Source organism: Eulemur rufifrons, chromosome 30 (genome assembly GCF_041146395.1).
Source record: "Eulemur rufifrons isolate Redbay chromosome 30, OSU_ERuf_1, whole genome shotgun sequence".
In the NCBI taxonomy this organism is placed as follows: Eukaryota; Metazoa; Chordata; class Mammalia; order Primates; family Lemuridae; genus Eulemur; species Eulemur rufifrons.
The window spans coordinates 127,766,395-127,788,300 of record NC_091012.1 but is presented as its reverse complement, the minus strand read 5'-3'; positions in this window follow the sequence as shown (position 1 = coordinate 127,788,300).

The following is a 21,906-nucleotide window of genomic DNA, read 5'->3' as shown; positions in this document are numbered from 1 at the left end:
GTAAATTAAAATTATAACAGCTTTCACCACACCTTTTATCCCTTTCCCTGTTGTCTCACACGTGTAAGGCACACAGGAAAACCTAGGAGCATTCTGAGCTACTCAGGACCTTTTAATACTATGCAAAAAAAGAACTGTAGCAAATGGATATGCAAAGCAAGATTTGAGTACCTGTCCTTTTGCCATATTTGGTATGGAATCTGATCCATTTTATAGCATCTAAATCTCATTATTGTTATTTATATTAGGTACAGAAATGATTTTTCACATGATGTTGCTCTTCATCCTGAGCAGTGGGGGATAGGGGCAGTAAGGAATGTGCTTACTCATTTTAGAATTCCTTTAATTTTGTAATTCACCACCCCACCAAATTGGAACTAGATTTTTAACAGCTGCTGTGAAATCATTTTAATATCCACAAACTGAGGCTCAGTGCTTCAAAAAAATCACCTTTTCAAAAATCCTCTTTTCCTGGTTGAGTTGAAGATCTACACTTCATGTTGTTTTAATGTCGATATGCAATCATCCCCTCTAATTTTGTCACACAGTGTGCTCTACAGGAAGCCCCCATTGCAGGAGATTTATGGGACTCCTGGCTGGGGATTCAATCAGAAATTGGAGAATATAAATGAGCAGTGGGATTGGAGTTCTCTACCTTTACTTGTTTATTAGAATTTTCTTGAAAAATCTCGTACTTCAAGCTTTCATATTAAATAAGAAAAAACAGAATCTGTGATTTCCTGGCTTTTATTATTAAGAAAAATTTGTAATGTATTAAACTCTCTTCTTTAAAATAAGCCCTTTCTACTCCTAAAGTAGTTTGGTAATTTTATAAATGTAGATGCATAGGATAACAAATTAAAACAGGTTTTGTTTCCAGTTATACCACAGGGGCTGCTTCTCTCTCTTTTATTCATAACTGAAGAATGGCTAAGGCAGAGTCTAAAATAAAGAAATATGATTTCACATCTTAATGACAAAGCTGTAAAGGATAATGCTATTTACCTTTCACTGCACTCCTACTATAATATGCACTTTATTAGAAACATTACATTAATGTAACATTTTTTTTTTTTGAGACAGGGTCTCACTTTGCTGCCCAGGCTAGAGAGCAGTGACATCATCATAGCTCACAGCAACCTCAAACTCCTGGGCTCAAGCAATCCTCCTGCCTCAGCCTCCTGAGTTGCTGGGACTACAGGCACATGCCAGCACGCCTGGTTAATTTTTCTATTTTTTTGTAGAGATGGGGTCCTGCTGTTGCTCAGGCTGGTCTAGAATTCCTGGCCTCAAGCAATCCTCCCACCACAGCTTCCCAATGTGTTAGGATTATAGGCGTGAGCTACTGCATCTGGCCTAGTGCAATGCTTAAAACAACTTTCTGAGTTTGTTGATATTGTGCACATTTTATAGAGGAGGAAACTAAGGCTTAGAGAAATTAAGAAGCTTGGACAGAATCATGTATGGTTATTTGGAGGCATAAATATTTGAATCTAAGTTGGTGGCCTGCTAAGACCTATGCATTTTTAAGTTGTCCACTGATGTTGGAACTCCTTTCCTTCTACATTTGAGGATATTTGGAGTAAGCCAATGAGAAAATATTACAGTGTTGATGGGTAGTGCTCAAATATAATGGTACTTCCATCAGCAGACTTTTCCTTAAGCTAGGGTTATCTTTTGAGGCAGCCGATGCTCTTTTAGAATTCCACAACTTTGTCATTCAAAAATAGGCACTTCTTTTTTTGAATGTTTCTTTGTCTAAAGAAGGAGGGATCAATTCTCATGCTGGGTTGACATTTTGGAGAATGCCATAAGGAGCTCCTCTACTCAATGCTTTTGCTTTAGTTTGTCACTCTTTTTGTTTAAAAGGGCTCTGAATACCATTCCCCACCCTCACCTCTTTCCAGTAGTGTTAAATTTATTTATAGTAGGCCCTCCCTATCTGGGGGTTCTGCATCTGTGTATTCAACCTACCAAGGATTGAAAATATTTGGAAAAAAATTGTGTCTGTACTGAACATGTACAGACTTATTTCTCTAGTCATTATCCCCTAAACAATATGGTATAATAATTATTTACATAGCATTTGTAGTGCATTAAGTATTATAAGTATCTAGAGATGATTTAAAGTATAGCAGAAGGTATGCATAGGTTATATGCAAATACTATGACATTTTATATAAGGAACTTGACAATCCACAAATTTTGGTATCCACAGGAGGTTCTGGAATTAATCCCCCATGGATACTGACAGACAACTGTATTTAAATTTATTTGTTAGAAGGGGCTAAGATGGCAGACTAGAAGCAGCCTGCACACACTGCTCTGACAGAGAGGATTAAAGGTGGCAAGTAGATATCCACTTTCAGATTGATTGCCTAAGAAAGATCATTGTGAATTAAAAGAGAGGCAACCAGGGGCAGCCAAAGTGAAGGAAAGGGAAGAGAGGCAACTTGCTCTGCAGTGTGGAAGTACACAGGGAAGATGAGTACACATGTGGGGAAGACACAGAGGAGAGAATCCCAGGGCTCCACGTTCCTCCCACGATTATTACTATCCCAGCTGCAGGAGAGAGCCTCCACTGCAGAAGGCCATAGGACTTACATAGAGAGCTATCTGGAGACTGTGCAATGGCATTGCTCTGGAGAGAGGGCACAGAGGTGACCCACTGGCTCACAAACCCTGGGCTCTGTGGCTGGCACCATTTTAAAATCCTAAACCCAGAGTACTGCCTCTACCCAGGAGTCAGATTCATTGCTGCTGCCTTCCCATTGCCCCTGCAAGTCCTGGGCTGGGAGGCAGTGGGGGCCCAGGAACTCTCATGAGTCCCATGGGCAGGAGCTGCATGGCCCCACTGCCACCAGGGAACCTGAGTGGGCTGACAATAGCCACTGCCTGTTGATGTGGGCGGGGCTGTTCTCAAGCTGCAAGGGCTGACAAATGACGTTGCCCATGGATTTAATCTAGTCAGTTCTCAAGCCAGTGTGAGCTGACAATCATTACTATGGAATGGGTGGAACTGTGCTCAAGCTGGCAACCAGCTGACAAATGCTGCCGTCTGCAGATCTGAGTGGGACAGCCCCAAGCATGGGTCTTCAATCACTGCTGCCAGAGGGCATGGGCAGGACGATGCTCAAGCCACACTGGCCAACAAATGCCTCCACCCACAGATCTGTATGGGGCAGCTTTCAACCTGGCATGGACTGTCAATCACTGCTGCCCACAGGTGTGGGCAGGGCTGTGCTCAAGCCAGTGCAGGCTGACAAATGCTGCTGCCCATAGTACTGAGTTGAGCATCTCTCAAACTGGTACTCACTCTGTAATATAGGGACTGCCAGTGACAACCACAGGGGAATGGTGAGGCAGGAAATGCAGGAGATTAGCAGTGTTAAACGCTCACAGCATATCCACCCATCTCAGGCCAGGTCAGTCATCCTGAGTAGGACACAAATGCACCATCCAGGGACCTCTCCTTCTTTGTACTAAGTAGGAGAGTTCCCAGAAGTGAAGAACAGGTGCATTGCAAGCTCATCTGTCTTCAGCTGAGAGAAGAGATTTCAGATGAGAACAAACCATAATAAGAACTCTGGCAACACAGAGCATTCAGACAATAGAAGGAAATCAAGAGCATCCAAATGGGGGCAGAAGAGGTCAAACTATCACTCTGCTGACAATATGATCTTATATCTAGAAAACCCCAAAGATTCTGCCATGAGATTACTGGAATTGATAAACAAATTCAGCAAAGTCTCAGGTTACAAAATCAATGTGCAGAAATCAGTAGCATTACTATATGCCAACAACAGTCAAACTGAGAACCAAATCAAAGACTCAACATCCTTCACAACAGCAGCAAAGACAATAAAATACCTAGAAATATATCTAACTAAGGAGGTAAAAGACCTCTACAGGGGGAACTATGAAACACTGAGGAAGGAAATAGCAGGAGGACATAAACAGGTGGAAAAACATATCATGCTCATGGGTTGGCAGAATCAACATTGTTAAAATGTCCATACTACTCAAAGTGATCTACAGATTTAGCGCAATCCCTATTAAAATGCCAACATCATTTTTCACAGATCTAGAAAAAATAATTCTATGCTTCGTATGGAACCAGAGAAGATCCTATATAGCAAAAGCAATCTTAAGCAAAAAGAACAAACTGGGAAGTATCAATTTACCAGACTTCAAGCTATACTACAAGGCTATAGTAACTAAAACAGCATGGTATTGGCACAAGAACAGAGACCTAAACCAATGGAACAGAACTTAGAACCCAGATATAAAACCATCCTCATATAGCCATCTAATCTTTGACAAAGCAGATAACAACATAAGCTGGAGAAAGGAAGCCTTGTTCAATAAATGGTGCTGGGAAAACTGGATAGCTGCATGCAGAAGAATGAAACAGGATCCCTATTTCTGATCATATACAAAAATGAATTAAAGATGGATAAACAACTTAAATTTAAGGCATGAAATCATAAAAATTCTAGAAGAAAACATAGAAAAAACTCTTTTAGACATTGGCCTAGGCAAAGATTTATGACTAAGACCCCAAAGGGAAATATAGCAATAATAAAAATAAATAAATAAATGGGACTTAATTAAATTAAAAAGCTTCTGCACAGCAAAGGAAATAATCAACAGAGTTAATAGGGAACCTACAGAATGGGAGAAAATATTTGCAAACAATACATTGATAAAGGATTAATATCCAGAATCTACAAAGAACTCAACAAATCAGCACGAATAAAACAAACGACCCCATCAAAAAACAGGCAAAAATATGAGCAGTTTTTTTCCAAAAGAAGATAGACAAATCACCAACAAACTTTTTAAAAAATGCTCAACATCACATATCATCAGGGAAATGCAAATTAAAATCACAATGAGATACCCCACTTCACCCTTGTCAAGATGGCCATTATTAAAAAGTCAAAAAATAATGATACTGGCATGGATGTAGAGAAAATGGAACACTTATACACTGTTGGTGGGACTTCAAATTACTACAGCCTCTATGGAAAACAGTATGGAGATTCCTGAAAGAAATAAACACAGACTTACTATTCGATCCAGCAATCCTACTACTATGTATCTACCCAAAGGAAAAGAAGTCATTTTATCAAAAAGACACTTGCACTCGAATGTTTCTCACAGCACAATTCACAATTGCAAAGAGTTGGAATCAACCTATGTGCCCATGAATTCATGAGTGGATAAAGAAAATATGATGTGATATATATATATATATATATAATCTCAGAGTACTATTCTGCCATAAAAAGGAATGAAATAATGTCTTTTGCAGCAACTTTGATGGAATTGGGGACCATCATCCTAAGTGAACTATCTCAGAAATGAAAAAAGAATCACCATATTTAATATGTATTCTCTAATAATTGGGAGTGAAATGATGGGCACACATGGGCAAAAAGGGATGTAAAGGGCATTGAAAACCAAGAAGGGGAAGGAGGGAGGTATGATGGGAGGGGCAAAAACTCACTTGTCTGGTACAATGAATACTACTATTCTCTTGATGGGCACACTAAAAGCCCCAACTTAAACATTATACAAGGTATCCATGTAACAAAATCATTTGTACCCCATTAATATTTTGAAATTAAATAAAATTTATTTGTTAAATTTTCAATGCTTCTATACTATTTATTATTAAATCTGTGAATAAAGATTAATACTTGCTAATGTACATTCAAAAATAAAGCATTGATTTCTTACTAGCATGTTTCATCTTATACTTCGGAAATGTGTCACATCGACCCTGCTCCCAACATAATTTATATTTCTGTTTCTTTACATTGAAGTCTATAAAGGAGATATACCCTTGCAATATTGACAACAGACATAATTTATAATGAAAAATATTCAGTAGCAGCAAACAATAATTTCTCCAGTGGAGTTTCTCCTTTCCCCTAGACCTGAAGGAATTGGAGTCAATTAAATTTCCAGATTATTACCACGAGGAAAAGAGTTAACATAGCAGGCCTGTGCCTGTTATACTCAAACCAGCCTGCTTGCAACGTTGACCTGTGGCTGGCATCTGGGACTTGGGTTTTGGGAGTGCATGTGCCACCCTGACTGATAGGAGTGGCTTGCTGTGCCTAAGCTATGAAAACGATATGTTTTGTGCAGAACTCCTGCTTTCCTGTTGGTAGTCTGGAATTTTGCTATGAACTAGGCAGAGGGTGCCTATGTGACCAGCCCTCAATAAAATCCCTGAGTGCTGAGCCTTTAATGAGCTTCCCTGGTAGACATTTCACATGTGTTAACACAGCTCGTTGCTGGGGGAATTCAGTGTATCCTCTGTGACTCCACTGAAAGAGGACTCTTGGAAGCTTGTGTTTGATTTCCTCTTGACTTCACCCAGCTTTGCCTTATGTTGATTTTGTATTGTGTCCTTTTGCTGTAATGAATCTCAGCGATGATATGACTATAAGCTGGTCCTGTGAGTCCTATTAGCAAATCATTGAAGTGGGGGAGGGGTGGCCAATGAACAGTTGTTTTCTCAGCCTTTTCTCCTAGGTCCTCTCTCCTTGATATTTTCATAGACCAAATGTTTGTCCTGCCCAAAATTCATATGTTAAAATCCTAACCCCCAACATGATGGTATTATGAGGTAGAGCCTTTGGGAGGTGATAAAGTCAGGAGGGCATAGCCCTCATGAATGAGATTAGCACCCTTTATAAAAGAGACCCCAGAGATCTCCCTCACCCCTTCTGCCATGTGAGGACACAGCAAAAAGTAAACGGCTGTCTATGAACCAGTAAGCAGGTCCTCATCAGACCTGAATCTGCTGGCACCTTGAACTTGGACTTCCTATCCTCTAAAACTATGAGAAATAATTTCATTTTTTATAAACCACCTAGTCTATAGTATTCTGTTATAGCATCCTGAAGCGACTAAGACAGATGTATACTGGAAAATGAGTTAGCCTCACTCACACTGACACAAGCAGAAAAGCATCTAAAGAAAAAAAAAAATCCTTTTGATGAGATAAGAAGATATGAAATAGGTTTAAATGAGCATATTTTATTATTTGATTTGAGCATTATATTTCATAGGCGCATATTTTGTTTTTCTTTTGGTTTTTGTTTTACTGGTGTGAAGAATGAGCTAGCAGAATATCTTTTCAACTAACATTCCAGGAAAGAAGTTCTCCCCAATGAAATCACTCACTAGTGACATCTTTGTCTTTGGGGAAATTCTAGCATCAGAGTGATTTCAGTTTGGCTAGTTTTGGGCATACCAATTGAGATCCCCTGCAAGATTCCCAATCAGAACAAACAGAGCTTACATATAAAAAAACATATTAAAGATTTTAACATTCAGATAGTTATATGTTTGTATTTGCAAGGGCAACAGTAGTCAATTCAATTAAATGTTTCCTATGATAGCAAGAGTAATACATTATTGTAAAACTATGGATACTATAAACAATTTTAAATAAGACAAAAATTCAACAATACCAAAATTGAAAGATAATCACTGTTAATATTCTTACATCTCCTTCCCTGCATATTCTTACATACAGCTAAAACTACATTTTACACAAAATTATTGTGTGCCTATTTATTTTTGGTTAAATTAAGTCATAAACATTTTCCTCTGTCACTAAAATTCCTCATGATAAACATTTATGTCTGCCTTAAAAATAATGCTGAGGAAGAATAGATTATAATTTGCTTAACAATTCCTACATGATAGAACATTTAAATAGTTTCTACTTTTTCATTACTGTAAATAATACTATAACAAAGTTTTGTGGACAAATCTTTTTCAACATTTTGCATTATTTCTTTGTGATAGACTTCCCTAAATACAGTAAAATTATTAGTTTATTTTGAAATATCTCATAAAATATAGGAAATACATTTTAAAATTTGTCTTCATTTCTATATTTCTATAATTTCTGGTGCTCTTTATTTCCTTATGTAGACTCAAGTTTTCATCTTTTATCCTCCTCCTGTCTGAAGAACCTACTTTAATATTTCTTATAGCACAGGTCTGTTGCCAATGAATTATCTCAGCTTTTATTGTTCAAAAGTCTTTATTTCATTTTATTTTTTAAAAAATATTTTCATTGGTCATAGAATTCTTGATTGAAAGGCTTTGTTTCTTTTAGTATTTTAAAGTCACCCCATTATCTTCTCACTCTGGTGGTTTCAGATGAGAAATATCCTGTAATCCTTTTCTTTGTTCATCTGTATGTAATGTATCTTTTCTCTCTGTCTTCTTTCAAGAGTTTCTTTTTATCTTTTGTTTTTATCAGTTTGACTATTATGAGTCTAGGTGTGATTTTGTTGATATTTGTCTCGCTTGGGGTTCTTTGAGATTCTTGGATAAGTAATTTTGTATCTTTCATTGTTTTTAAAAAATTCTCAGGCATTATCTTTTCAAATATTTGTTTTGCCCTATTCTGTCTCCTTTCTTTTCCTCCCTTCCTCTTCCCTTCCACCTCCTCTCCCCTTCTTTCCTCTCTTTCTGGAACTATAGGTTAGACCATTTTGTTTTGTTCTGTAGTTCTTAGATGCTTTGTTTTGATTTTTTTAAGTTTTTTCCACTTTGCGTTTCAGTTTAGATAATTTATATTAACATATCTTCCAGTTCACTGAGTCTTTCCTAAATACACCCAGTTTACTGATGGGCTTATTGAGGGAATTCTTCATTTCAAATATTTTCATTTGACTCTTCCTTACAGTTTCCATTTCTCTGCTAAGATTCACAATATGTTTCTTTTCATTCATGCTGCCCAACTTTTTCACTAGATACTTAACATAATAATCAGAGTAATTTTAAAGTCCTTGTCTAATAGTTCCAACATTTGGCCTTATTAATTGTTTTAACTTTTGACATTGAGTTGCTTTTTTGTGTGTTTTGTACCTCTTGATTGACTGCCAGACATCATGTTAGAAAAACAGTAGAAACTGAGGCAAAGAGTATTTACACTTGCAAACAAGCACACTTCTTTTTCTGTCAGGCTATTTGTATGGGAAGTTAAGCCAATCTAATCAGGAATTGAACTGGTTTGGGGTTTCATTTTTGCTAGGCTTACCTTCAGTATACCACAGGCTTCAAATTTCTCTAGCAGTGGGCTGATTTTATCTTATTCTTAGAGTGAAGACTAGGGTGCTGAAGGGATTTTCTCAGTGTTCCTACTCCTGAATAGCCTTTCAGTCTTTCCTGCATTCTTACATCACAGAGGGACTCTCTATCCATGCTCTTGCCCAACTCCCAGAAGTAGACTGCTTTTGCTTGGTGCTTACCTCAGGGTAGGGCAGGAGAGTTCTACTCTTGTCCTGGTTCAGCCTTAGACCTTGAAAGGCCCTGTGAGCCTGGGACTCAAGGTTGAAGCTTTATTCAGCATTCTTGCCCCTCTTCCCCACAGAAGCCAAATTCTGTCTTGTATCTGTGTTTGATCTTGGGTGGGAGTTTTCCAGGGGACAGAAAACTACTTCCTCAATAGTAGTGGACCTCTGGTTGGTATTGGTATAGTATCTTGAGCCCAAGATAGTCTTATTTCCCCCAGAGGGAACAGACTTTTGCTTCTATCTTTTCCCCAAGTTGTAAGCCTTTGAAAGCAGAGACTGTGCCTGGTCTTTGCATGTTGCATTGCCTGATAAATGGCAGGTGCTCAATAAGTTGTTGAATGATGAGTAATTTTATTGATGACCTATCATGCTTCTAGAATGTTAAGAAGAAAAGAAGAGATAAAACTAAAGAAATAACCCTGTTTTTAAGTAACTTACACCATTGATGGGTAGATAAAACTAACATTAAGGGTATATTAAATATTGAGACCATAGGTATTGTAACTAATTAGGGTGTCAGTGTGCCCTTCCACAGTATGATTTTCTTGAGCTGTTAGTTCATTTTTAGTGTGGCACTTTGACAAAATATCAGCTGATTGTTTCTACAAGGAGTATAATGTACACAGATCTTTAAAATTATAAGCAATGATAATTTTCATATTATAAAAAGTTTTAACTAGAATTTAGATATTGCTTAATCGATTGATTTTAATTTACAAGTTAAAATTGCATATATTTATAGTGTAAAACGTGATATATATATATACACACACACACATTATTGAATGGCTAACTCAAGCTATTTAACATATGCATTACCTCATATACTTATTTATAAGTCAAGAATACTTAAAATCTACTCTTAGAAATTTTAAAATATACAATATATTGTTATTAACTGTAGTCACTATGATGTACAATAGATCTCTTAAACTTATTCCTCCCGTCTAACTGCAATTTCATGTCCTTTGATCAATGTCTCCTCAATCACCCCTTTCCCCAGCCTCTGGTAACCACCATTTTAGTCTCTATTTTTATCAGTTTGACCTTTTTACACTCCACATATAAGTGAGATCATGCAGTGTTTGTCTTTCTGTGCCTGACTTAGCATAATGTCCCCTAGGTTATCCATGTTGTTGCAAATTACAGAATTTTCTTCTTTTCTAAGGCTGAATAGCATTTTATTGTGTATATATACCACACTATCTTTATCCATGTAGTAGATTTATCCATGAACATGTAGATTTATTCCATATCTTGGCTATTGTGAATAATGCTGAAATGAACGTGGGAGTGCAGATATATCCTTGACATACAGATTTTATTTACTTTTATATACCCAGTAGTGAGATTGCTTGATCATATGGTAGTTCTACTTTTAATTTTTTGAGGAAACTTCACTCTGCTTTTCATAATGGCTGAACTATTTTACATTCCCACCAACAGTATATAAGGGTTCCCTTTTTTCCACATCTTTGCTAACACTTGATATCTTTTGTTAGTTGATAATAGCCGTTCTAACAGGTGTGAGGTGATAGCTCAAGGTGGTTTTAATTTGCATTTCCCTGAATGTTAGTGATGTTGAGCATTTTTTCATATGTTCATTGGCCATTTGTATGTCTTCTGTTGAGAAATATCTGTTCAGATTGTTTTTCCATTTTTTAATTGGGTTATTTTTTCTCTTACTACTGAGCTGTGTGAGTTTCATATATATTTTGTATATTAATCTCCAATCTACATTTGTTATCAAATATACTGTTTTGTTTTCAAATATACTGTTTGTAAATATATTCTATTCTGTAGGTTGTCTCTTCACTCTGTTGATTGTTTCCCTTGCTTTAAAGAATATTTTTAGTTTGATATAATACCATTTGACTATTTTTGCTCTTGTTGCCTGTGCTTTTGGGGTCATATCCAAAAAATCTTTGTCAAGACCAATGTCATGAAGCCTTTCTCCTACATTTTCTTCTAGTAGTTTTGCAGTTTCAGGTTTTACATTTCAGTCTTTCATCCATTTTGAGTCGATTGAAGGTCTAATTTCATTCTTCTGCATGTGGATATTCAGTTTTCCCAGTACCATTTATTTCCCCATTGTGCATTCTTGTCATCTTTTTCCAAGTTCATATGACCACAAATGCATGAATGTGTGGATTTATTTCTGGTCTCTCTTAAAGACAGGATCTCTTTCGGATGTCCAGGCTGGAGTGCAATGGCATGATCATAGCTCAATGCAGCCTCCAACTCCTGGGCTCAAGTGATCCTGCTGCCTTAGTCTCCCAAGTAGCTGGGACTACAGGTGTGTTTCACCACACCTAGATATATATATATATATTTTTAATTTTCTTGTAGAGATGGGGTCTTGCTATATTTCCCAGGCTAGATTGAAATCCTGGCCTCAAGTGATCCTCCTGCCTCAGCCTCCCAAAGTACTGGATTATAGGCCTGCATCACCATGTCTGGCTGGGTTCTCTTTTTTGTTCCTCTGGTCTATGTGTCTGTTTCTATGCTGATATTATACTGTTTTGATTACTATAGCATTGTAGTAAATTTCAAAGCAAGTAATGTAATGCCTCTGGCTTTGTTCATTTTGCTTGAGATGTAAATATTTACTATTGTAAATAATATTATTTTCTTGATTTCTTTTTCAGGTAGTTTGTTGTTAGTGAACAGAAATGCTGCTGATTTTTGTTTGTTGATTCTATATCCTGCAACTTTACTGAATTTGTTTATTAGTTCTAGAAGATTTTTTGTGGAATTTTTAGGGTTTTCTACATGAAAGATTATATCATCTTCAAACAGAAACAATTTAACTTTTTGCTTTCTGATTTGGACGTCCTTTATTTCTCTCTTGCCTAATTTGTCTGGCTAGGACTTCCAGCACTGTTTTGAATGGAAGTGGCAAGAGTGGCATCTTTGTCTTGTTCCTGATCTTAGGGAAAAATCTTTCACCTTTTCACCATCAGTATAATGTTAGATATAAACTTATTTATGGCCTTTATTGTGTTGGGGAATCTTCCTTCTATACCTACTTTGCTGAGAGTTTTTTTTTTTTTGTTGTTGAGACAGAGTCTCACTGTTGCCCAGGCTAGAGTGAGTGCCGTGGCGTCAGCCTAGCTCACAGCAACCTCAGACTCCTCGGCTTAAGCGATCCTACTGCCTCAGCCTCCCGAGTAGCTGGGACTACAGGCATGTGCCACTATGCCCGGCTAATTTTTTCTATATAGATTTTTAGTTGTCCATATAATTTCTTTCTATTTTTAGTAGAGACGGGGTCTCGCTCTTGCTCAGGCTGGTCTCGAACTCCTGACCTCGAGCGATCCACCCGCCTCGGCCTCCCAGAGTGCTAGGATTACAGGCGTGAGCCACCGCGCCCGGCCTGCTGAGAGTTTTTATCATAAAACAATGTTGAATTTTGTTAAGTGCCTTTCTGCATCTATTGAGATGATCACATGGTTTTTGTCCTTCATTCTGTTAATATCACACTTACTGATTTGCATATGTTAACCATACTTGAATCCCAATAATAAATCTCACTTGATCATGGAGAATAATCCGTTTAATGTGCTGTTAAATTTGGTTTGCTATTATTTTGTTGAGGATTTTTGCATCTACGTTCATCAAGGATATTGGCATATAATTTTCTTGTAGTTACCTTATCTGTCTTTGGTATCAGGGTAATATTTGCCTCATAAAATGAGTTTGGAAATATTCTATCCTTTTCCATTTTTGCAGTTTGAGAAGGATTGGTATTAGTTCTTAGAAGTTTGGTAAAATTCAGCAATGAAGCTGTCAGGTCCTGCTTTCATGAGAGACTGTTTATTACTGATTCAACATCCTTACTCATTGCTGATCTGTTCAGATCTTCTATTTCTTCGTGATTCAGTCTTAGTAGGTTGTATGTCTAGGAATTTATCCATTTCTTCTGGGGTTATCCAAACTATTGATGTATATTTGTTCATAATAATCTCTTATGATCCTTTGTATATCTGTAGTATCAAAAATACATTCTGATTCTGAATATTTCATTTCTGATCTTATTTGAGTCTTTTTTCCTTAGTCTAGCTAAAGATTTGTTGATTTTGTTTGTCTTTTTAAAAGGCCAGCTATTAGTTTTGTTAATATTTTCTATTATCTTTCTAATCTCTGTTTCATTTATTTCTGCTCTAATCTTTATTATTTCCTTCCTTCTACTAACTTTGGGCTTAGTTTGATTTTCTTTTTCTAGTTCCTTGAGGTATAACATTAGGTTGTTTATTTGGGATCTTTCTTCTTTTTTGATGTGGGCATTTATTGCTATAAAGTTCCTTCTTAGAACTGCTTTTTTGCTTCCTGTAAATTTTGGTATGTTGTATGTCCATTCTTATTTGTCTGAAGATACTTTTGTGATATTTTTTAATTTGACTCAGTGATTTTTTAGGAACATGTTTAATTTCCACATGTTTGTGAATTTTCCAACATTCCTCTTATTATTGATTTCTAGTTTCATATCATTGTGGTTGGAAAAGATAATTGATATGATTTAAATATTCTTAATTTGTTTAGTCTTGTAGCCTAAGATATAAGCTACCCTAGAGAATAGTCCATGTGCACTTAAGAAGAATTTTTATTGTCCTCCTATTGCATGGAATGTTCTCTGTAGTCTGTTAGGTCCTTTTGGTCTAAAGTGTAGTTCCAGTCCAATGTTTCCTTATTGATTTTCTCCCATCCAAGTACTAATCAGGCCCAACCCTGATTAGCTTCTGAGATGAGAGGAGATTAGGCATGTTCAGGGTGGTATGGCCATAGACTCCTTATTGATTTTCTATCTAGGTGATTGTTTATTTTGAAAATGGGGTATTGACATCCTCTACTATTATTGTATTGCAGTCTATCTCTTCAAATATATTAATATTTGCTTTCTATATTTAGGTGCTCTGATGTTGGGTGCATATATTAATATATTTACAATTGTTATATTTTCATGATGAGTCGATCCTTTTACCATTATGCAAAGATCTTCTTTGTCTCTTTTTAGAGTTTTTGACTTAAAAAATTATGTTTTCTGATATAAGTATAGGTACCCCTGCTCTGATAGGCCTGGACAGATCTAGACATTGGGTCTGCTGGGCTGTTCTGGAGGATAGGGCCACAGACACTACTCTGGCACTGGGGAAGGCCTGAAGATCTGGGTTGTGTAGACTAACCTGAATTTAGGCTGGTCTGCAAACTAGGGCAGGCCTGGAGTCTGGGGCCACAAGAATTGGCCAGGTGTTGGGCAGGCCTAGAGCCTATATTCACAGGAGCCTGCCTGGAGGCTGTGTCCATGAGTGCCAGCCTCCTAACGAAGGCTGTGGAGGCCAGCCTGGTGCCGAGGATGGCTTGAAATCTGGGATGATGAGGACCATCCCAGTGCTGGGGGTGGTCCAGAGCACAAGGGTGTTGTGCCAGTGTGGCTCTGGAGCAGGACTGGATCTTGGGGCTGCAGGATTCAGTCTGGTACTGGGGAAGGCCTTGAGGCTCTGTTTGAGGGTATGGGCCTGGAGTCTGAGGCCATGGAGGCCTGCATGGCACTGGATTTTGATGGGCCAAGTATTAGATTCTGAAGCAAAGTCCAGTACCCTCTACTCTCCTTCCTGCGAGCAGAGAGTATCTCTCTCTATGCTGTGCTGCCTAGGTTTGAAAGGAGAGGTGATGTGGATAATGTAAAACTGTCCTTCCTACACTCCTCAGTGTGTTTTCCTATTTCTGTACTACACTCCTGTGATATAATCTCTCACTTGTTTTCTTTAACTAATGTGAAGACATTTTCATGCATGACTAGTTGTTCAAATTGATGTTTCTATGGTGAGATGAGTGTTGGAAAGTCCTATTGTGCCATCTTGCTGACTTATGCCTCTTAGGAGTTTTCTTTTTTAAGACTATAGTACATTCTTGACTTGGAGTTTCTCAACTAAAGTTTCATATTATCCAAAGGTTTTTTAAGTGGCACAAATTAATTTTGACAAAAGGAATATACATCTTCTCTTAAAGGAGTATATTTTAACCAACTTAATTTCATAAATAGCAGGGGAATTTGTAATGCTTCTTTATATAGTTAATATTTTTTTCTTGCCACATAAAGAGTTTTGCATTTCCACCTATGGCTATGTAATAAACCACTTCATAACTCAGTGGTTTAAACAACAAAAACAATTCATTCTTTATGATGATTCTGTGTGTTGATTGGGCAATTCCTTTGTTCTTTCTAGTGTTAGTCAGACTCAGTCATGTGATTGCATTCAGTTAGTGCCTGCTCTGATCTGCAAGGTACATTAAGGCTTCTTTCTAATGTCTGGGTCTTGATGCTGATTGTCACCTGGGGTGTGTTAATTCTACTTCATGTGCGATCTCTCTCTACATGGCAGTTCATCTACTAGGGCCTTGCCAAATGTCTTCTGTCTGCAGCATGATAGCTGGGACTTTCTTACAGCATGGCAACTGGGTTCCAATGGAATTAAACTATAAACTAAAGTCCCAGGCCCAGAACTGGCACAGTGGAACTTCTGCCATATTCTTTTGGTCAAAGAAATTGACAGACTAGCCTAGATTCAAGAGAAGGGAATCTAGACTCTATCATCTTATGAGAGGAATGGCATGCGAGTACAGAGAAAGGAGTAATTTTTGTGGACATATTTAGAGACTATCTACCACAATTCACCCTCTAGCCACAACAACTCACATCCCTTCCATATGCAAAATGCACTCAATGCCATCCTCAATACTGTCATACCATTGTAGCATTAGCTCAAAGTCCAGGGTCTCATCTTCTAAAAATATTTCAGATGAGGATGAAGATCCTTAGGTGCAGTTTCTTTGTTGTAGCTACTTAGGTATAGTTCCTCTCAAACAAGAAAATTATAAGTTAAAAATGCATGCTATCTGTCCCCCAACATACAAAAGTGAGACAGGGGCAGGAAAAAACACAATAAGACACATCCATCCAAGGAGGGGATGGAAGGCACACAGTAGTCACTGACCCATAGCAATTCTGAAATCTACCCAGCCACATGTTGCCAGGGCCCTATACTCTGGGGAACCTTGTAGTTTTTGTACTTATCAAGTTATAATCTATTCCATTAAACAAAAGCTTCACCTATAAATCTTTTCTTAACAAGCTTTTTCTACATTGGGCTGTGAGTCAAAGTGTTTTTGGAACAATGGCATTTTGAATTTTAAAAGCCCCTTTGTCTAGATGAAAGAGGATTTTCGAGGAATGAATTAAATTGTTCAGCCTTATTTTTGATTTTATCTTGATTCTGAGGCCACAGTTAACTGGTAGCATCTTAAATTTAATGCTTTCCCTGAGTTCCTTTCAAACTGAGAATCTTTTATCAATTGAAAAGACTATCTTGAATCCTCTATGTTTTTTCTAAATTCTTATTACAAATTTTAACAGTTTTTTTTTTCTGTAGCTTATCTTTCTCTTGCCATTATACAAGGCTAAGAGAAGTCAACTGGCATCTTCAACATTCTTTCTGAAAATTTAGCCAGATATATAAGGTCATCAGATTCCTTTCTATCTTCTAAGTTACTCTAGGCAACAATCTTGCCAAATATTTTGCCAATTCATAGCTGATTCCCTCTTTACCAGTCTCCAACAGCATTTTCTTCACTGCTCTTCCACCCTCGGCCTTATGCTCAGTCTCAAAGCCAATGTCATATGTATAAATATTTTTTTGGCGGGACTCCAGACTAGATACAAATGTCTATCTTTGTTACTTATTGATAGATAACAAACTACTCCAAAACTTAGTGGATTAAAACAATAATTATTTACTATTTTTATGATTCTATGGATTGAATGGTGATTCTTATGTTCCATGAACATCAGCTAAGATCACTCATGTGGTTGCACGGGCTGGGCTGGAGCTGGAAGGTACAAGATGGCTGCTTTTGCATTGTGGGGTCTTAGTATTGGCTGTCAATTGGGGATTTAGTTCTACCCAATGTGTCTTTCTCTATATATAACAGCTTATTCTCTTCATCACCTAGGGCCTTTCTACATATCCTCTTTCTCAAGCATGCTAGTCTGCACTTCCTTATAGCATGATAACTATAAGGAAGAGCACACAGGGCTAGGCCTGGAACTGGCAGTTGCTGGCCAGCCTACATCCAAGGGAAAGGGAAAAGAAAAACTTTACTTTTCTTAATGGGAGAAGTGAGAGTGGCATATGTATGTAGGTTGGGGAGGAATTGCTGGTAACTATATTTGGACACTACCTATCACACATTCCTTAGTATATAGCCAACAAAGAAGGACTTGGGATTTTCAGTTTTCAAGTTCAACCTTCAAAATCTATGAACATATAATGTATTGATTCCAGGTAGAAAGTATTCCATTACATGTACATAAATGCCTTTATGCAAATGTCATAATCTGCCTAAAATTATTCTTTGTGATGGAGGTTTAAAATACTCAAAGCAAGGAAGCATGAAAGTTTGACTTTGACATGGGAATTCAGCTAAAATCTGTTTTTCAACTTGGACTTTGGCTTCAGCCTTTGGAAGGCTAAATAGCCACTTGCCTACTTTAACATCATTTGAAAGATTGTGCAATTGCCATTATATATACTTAGTGTAATATTGATAGTGATACAAATAATAGTACAATGACAGTAAGATAGATTATTGGGATTTATTAAGTTCTTAATACTCACTTTCAAATATTTCAAATATACATAAGCATTCTGGGTGTAACATGAACTTACAATCTCCTTGTGTGCTTCATTTGTTGAAATTCTAACAGGTAATTGTAGTATAAATGTGTATTTATTATTGTGAAAGTAAAATGCTGTAATAATTAATGATGATTGTGAAAGCTATTAATTTTTATGCACAAAACAGTTATTAAGAATTTTCAAAGAGTTAAATGAATGAGAGAGAAGACTGACAGTTGTTACACATATTATGAAAATTCATGAAGAAAATAACATTAGAACATTTTTTCTTCTTGACCAATAATTATTTATAAAATTAGAATAATAATAAAAGACTGAGAAATAGAGATTAGATTGCATATTAATTCTAATTTTTATAGGATTGTTTGGTGTATGAACAATTAGAACACCAAATAAAATAACATTTTAAGAACTTAAAATTTAAGAATTTAAGATGTAGCTACTTACTTCCATTTAAGCAGAGCATTTCAAGAACAAAAAGTCTTATTGAGGATTCATAAAATCTTAGGAGCATTATTTAAAAGATAAATGTCAATTTTGACACCTCAAGTTATCAAAAGCAGAAAAACTAAAAATCAACTTAATAAATAACTTTTGATTCTGATATAATAAAGAATGTAAAAGATACAAAGAATTAATGTTAGAGAAAAATGAGATACACCAAATCCAACAAAACTCAACAAAAGTTCTCACCATCAAACTTCAAAATAAGAGAATTTAAAAGAATACATTTGAGAATACAATTCTTATAGGTTTAAGTCTTTGGAGCCTAAAATTTTTAAACAAAAAAGCTGATTTAAATTATTACTATAGAGTGCTGGTCATTTTTAGGGGTTGAAGAGAAAGGATTCTTGAGTTCTCTGAATTATGACTTTTAAAAAATCTTAGGTACAAATTTTCATCTAGAAAACACATTACTGAAAAAAAGTTTCTGAAATATATTCTGCTATCCATGAAAAGTCTAGTGAATATATGACCTCTGTATCTTGTACGTTAGACAATTGGTAATTCAGAAATCAGCAGAAGACTCTTTAAAGTTTAATAACTTGGTGGATCAAGGCCGGGCGCGGTGGCTCACGCCTGTAATCCTAGCACTCTGGGAGGCCGAGGTGGGCGGATCGTTTGAGCTCAGAAGTTCGAGACCAGCCTGAGCAAGAGCGAGACCCCATCTCTACTAAAAATAGAAAGAAATTATATGGACAGCTAAAAATATATATAGAAAAAAAATTAGCCGGGCATGGTGGTGCATGCCTGTAGTCCCAGCTACTCGGGAGGCTGAGACAGGAGGATCGCTTGAGCTCAGGAGTTTGAGGTTGCTGTGAGCTAGGCTAACGCCACGGCACTCACTCTAGCCCGGGCAACAGAGTGAGACTCTGTCTCAAAAAAAAAAAAAAAAAAAAAAAAAAAAATAAAGTTTAATAACTTGGTGGATCAATAATGAATTTAATTGTGCTTATACTTGCTTGCAAAGAATTTTTACACAACCACTAGCATACCATATTTGATTGAAAAACTATTTATAGGATGGAAAATCAGTGAATAAAATTATCATACAGTTGTCTTTGAGAATCTAACAAAGACATTGAAAGTTATATGTAATTTAGAACTCACATTCGTACAATGTTTTGTTCACTCTTTTTGATTGTGCATACAGAAAGAAATTATAGACAGTAGAAAGATAGTGAGACACGTTCATCATTCTTTAGCAAGAGACAGACTTCACGTCATACAAGAGATTTTGGAATGTTATATAGAGATGCAAGCTGTTTTGAAAGTGCCTTGCCATATGTTTTACAAGATGTCCAACCATGATGGAAGACACACTACTACATGTTTAAAAAGGCATTTTGACTATAAGAGAGCCTTAACACTGTACTTTCTAGATAATAATAATAACATTATAGTACTTAAAATAACGACTGATGGTTTCATGTGGAGAAAGTCATAAAGTTGCTTGAACTTGTTGAAAAAAATGACATTGTTCCTTGAGAATGAAAGTGTTTCTTATCTAACAGTTGATAGAAAGACACTTCTGTCATTCCTCTCCAGCCAAGATGCTGGGAGTGGTATGCAAGTAATGGAAGCTGAAATACCAAATGGAAATTCAGGGAATATTTTATATTGAAAGCCAATTACTTAATTCTGAAGTCAATCATTTTGCTCCATTCCAGACTCAAGATTTAGAGACTTTTTTTCAAGTTATTCTTCCAATTAGCAAATGCATAGAAAGTATTAGAAATAAACAGTCAATTGTATTTTTGCTTTTGAAAATATTCAGAAAACTTCTTCAAGCAGTGCACAATATTTCTATTTGTGGGATTTGCTTTAATGCATTTGCATTATCACCATAAGCCAGTCATCAAGACTAGAAGTTAAAAAGGAAATAAGTCTTTATCTTAGCCAGTTACTATTATAATAGAAGGGAAGGAAAGCATAATAATATGGTAGCACATCACCATCAATATTGTACATTGGCAAAGGTAGCCAAAAATTTTCTTGTTCCTCTACTAACTTCAGTTGAAAGTGAAAAACTATTTAGTATCATGAGAAGAAATTAGTACTAAGAAAATTATTGTTCTTGCATTCTATCATTTAAATATTTATTTCATCATTATTATTGATAATGATTATATTATTAAATACATTGTCATTATCATTGTGGTACATTAAAAATTTAAAAATCTAACCACTAAATTATTAATAATGGTATTATAAATTTACAATTGTAATAGTTATCATCCAGCCCAAAAGCTAATACCATAATGGTGATATTGAGCTTTAGATAAATGTTGATTTTAAAAGTTGACCATTTGATAATTTTGCAAGATGTGTATTTGGGGCATTTCTAGCAAAAACCTAATCATGAAGATATGATGGAAGTATTGGTCAGAGAACTTAGTTACCCAGGTAGAGAGTGATAAATCAGGGATCCAATCACTGAAAAGTGGGGTATACGTTATAGTAAGATAGCAGCAAAGCCACTACATATATGTACTACATGATGTTGGATACCTGAATTATGCCAAGAGTTTTCTTAATCAACCTTCTCATGGGCCTAAGTGGTCAGATATAAACCAAAAGGTATTTGGGGGACAGTATCAGCTATCTATTGTTGCATAACAAACCACCCCAAAACGTAGTGGCTTAAAGCAACTATAATTTAATTGACATAACAAAATTCTGTGGGTCAGCAATTTAGCCTAGGCCAGCTAGGTGTCTCTGCCTCTAAGGGTTGGCTGACTATTGGCTGGGGCATCTCAGCTCTCCCCTCTGTGTGGTCTCTTATCCTCCAGTTATCTAGCTTGTGCTTGTTCTGATGTTAGCTAATAGGGTTCCAAGAGAAAAGTGGAAATATGCAAAATTTCTTGAGGATGGGGCTCAAAGCTGACACACTGTCATTTCTACCACATCAACCCAAGTAAGCTGCAAAGCCAACCCAGAGCAAAAGGTAGAGAACTAGATTCCTCCACTTGATGGTAAGAGTGACAAAGTCACACTATAAAGGACCTAGACACAGGGAAAGGTGAAGAATTGTGAATGCTTTCATAATCATTTTACCTATTGGCTCCAAATGTGGGGACTAGAAAAATTTGGGGACAGGGATGGCCAGGTAGTTCTCTGTAAGAGATCAGTATTTAAATAGATTTTTTCACAAAACAGTTGGAATATTATAATGAAATCCATTCATTTTGGGTGGCATATTACTTCAAAATCATCATTTAGTTGATGCCTTTAATTGTGAAATTATCTTATTCATGCTTCTGAAGCTTCTCTCTGGTAATTAGTTTATTTGAACATCACAGGTGCTCTAGTGAGCATCTGTTGTTATACTTACTTTCCCTTTGAGAAAACAGAAACCAGAGCAGTGGTTCTTA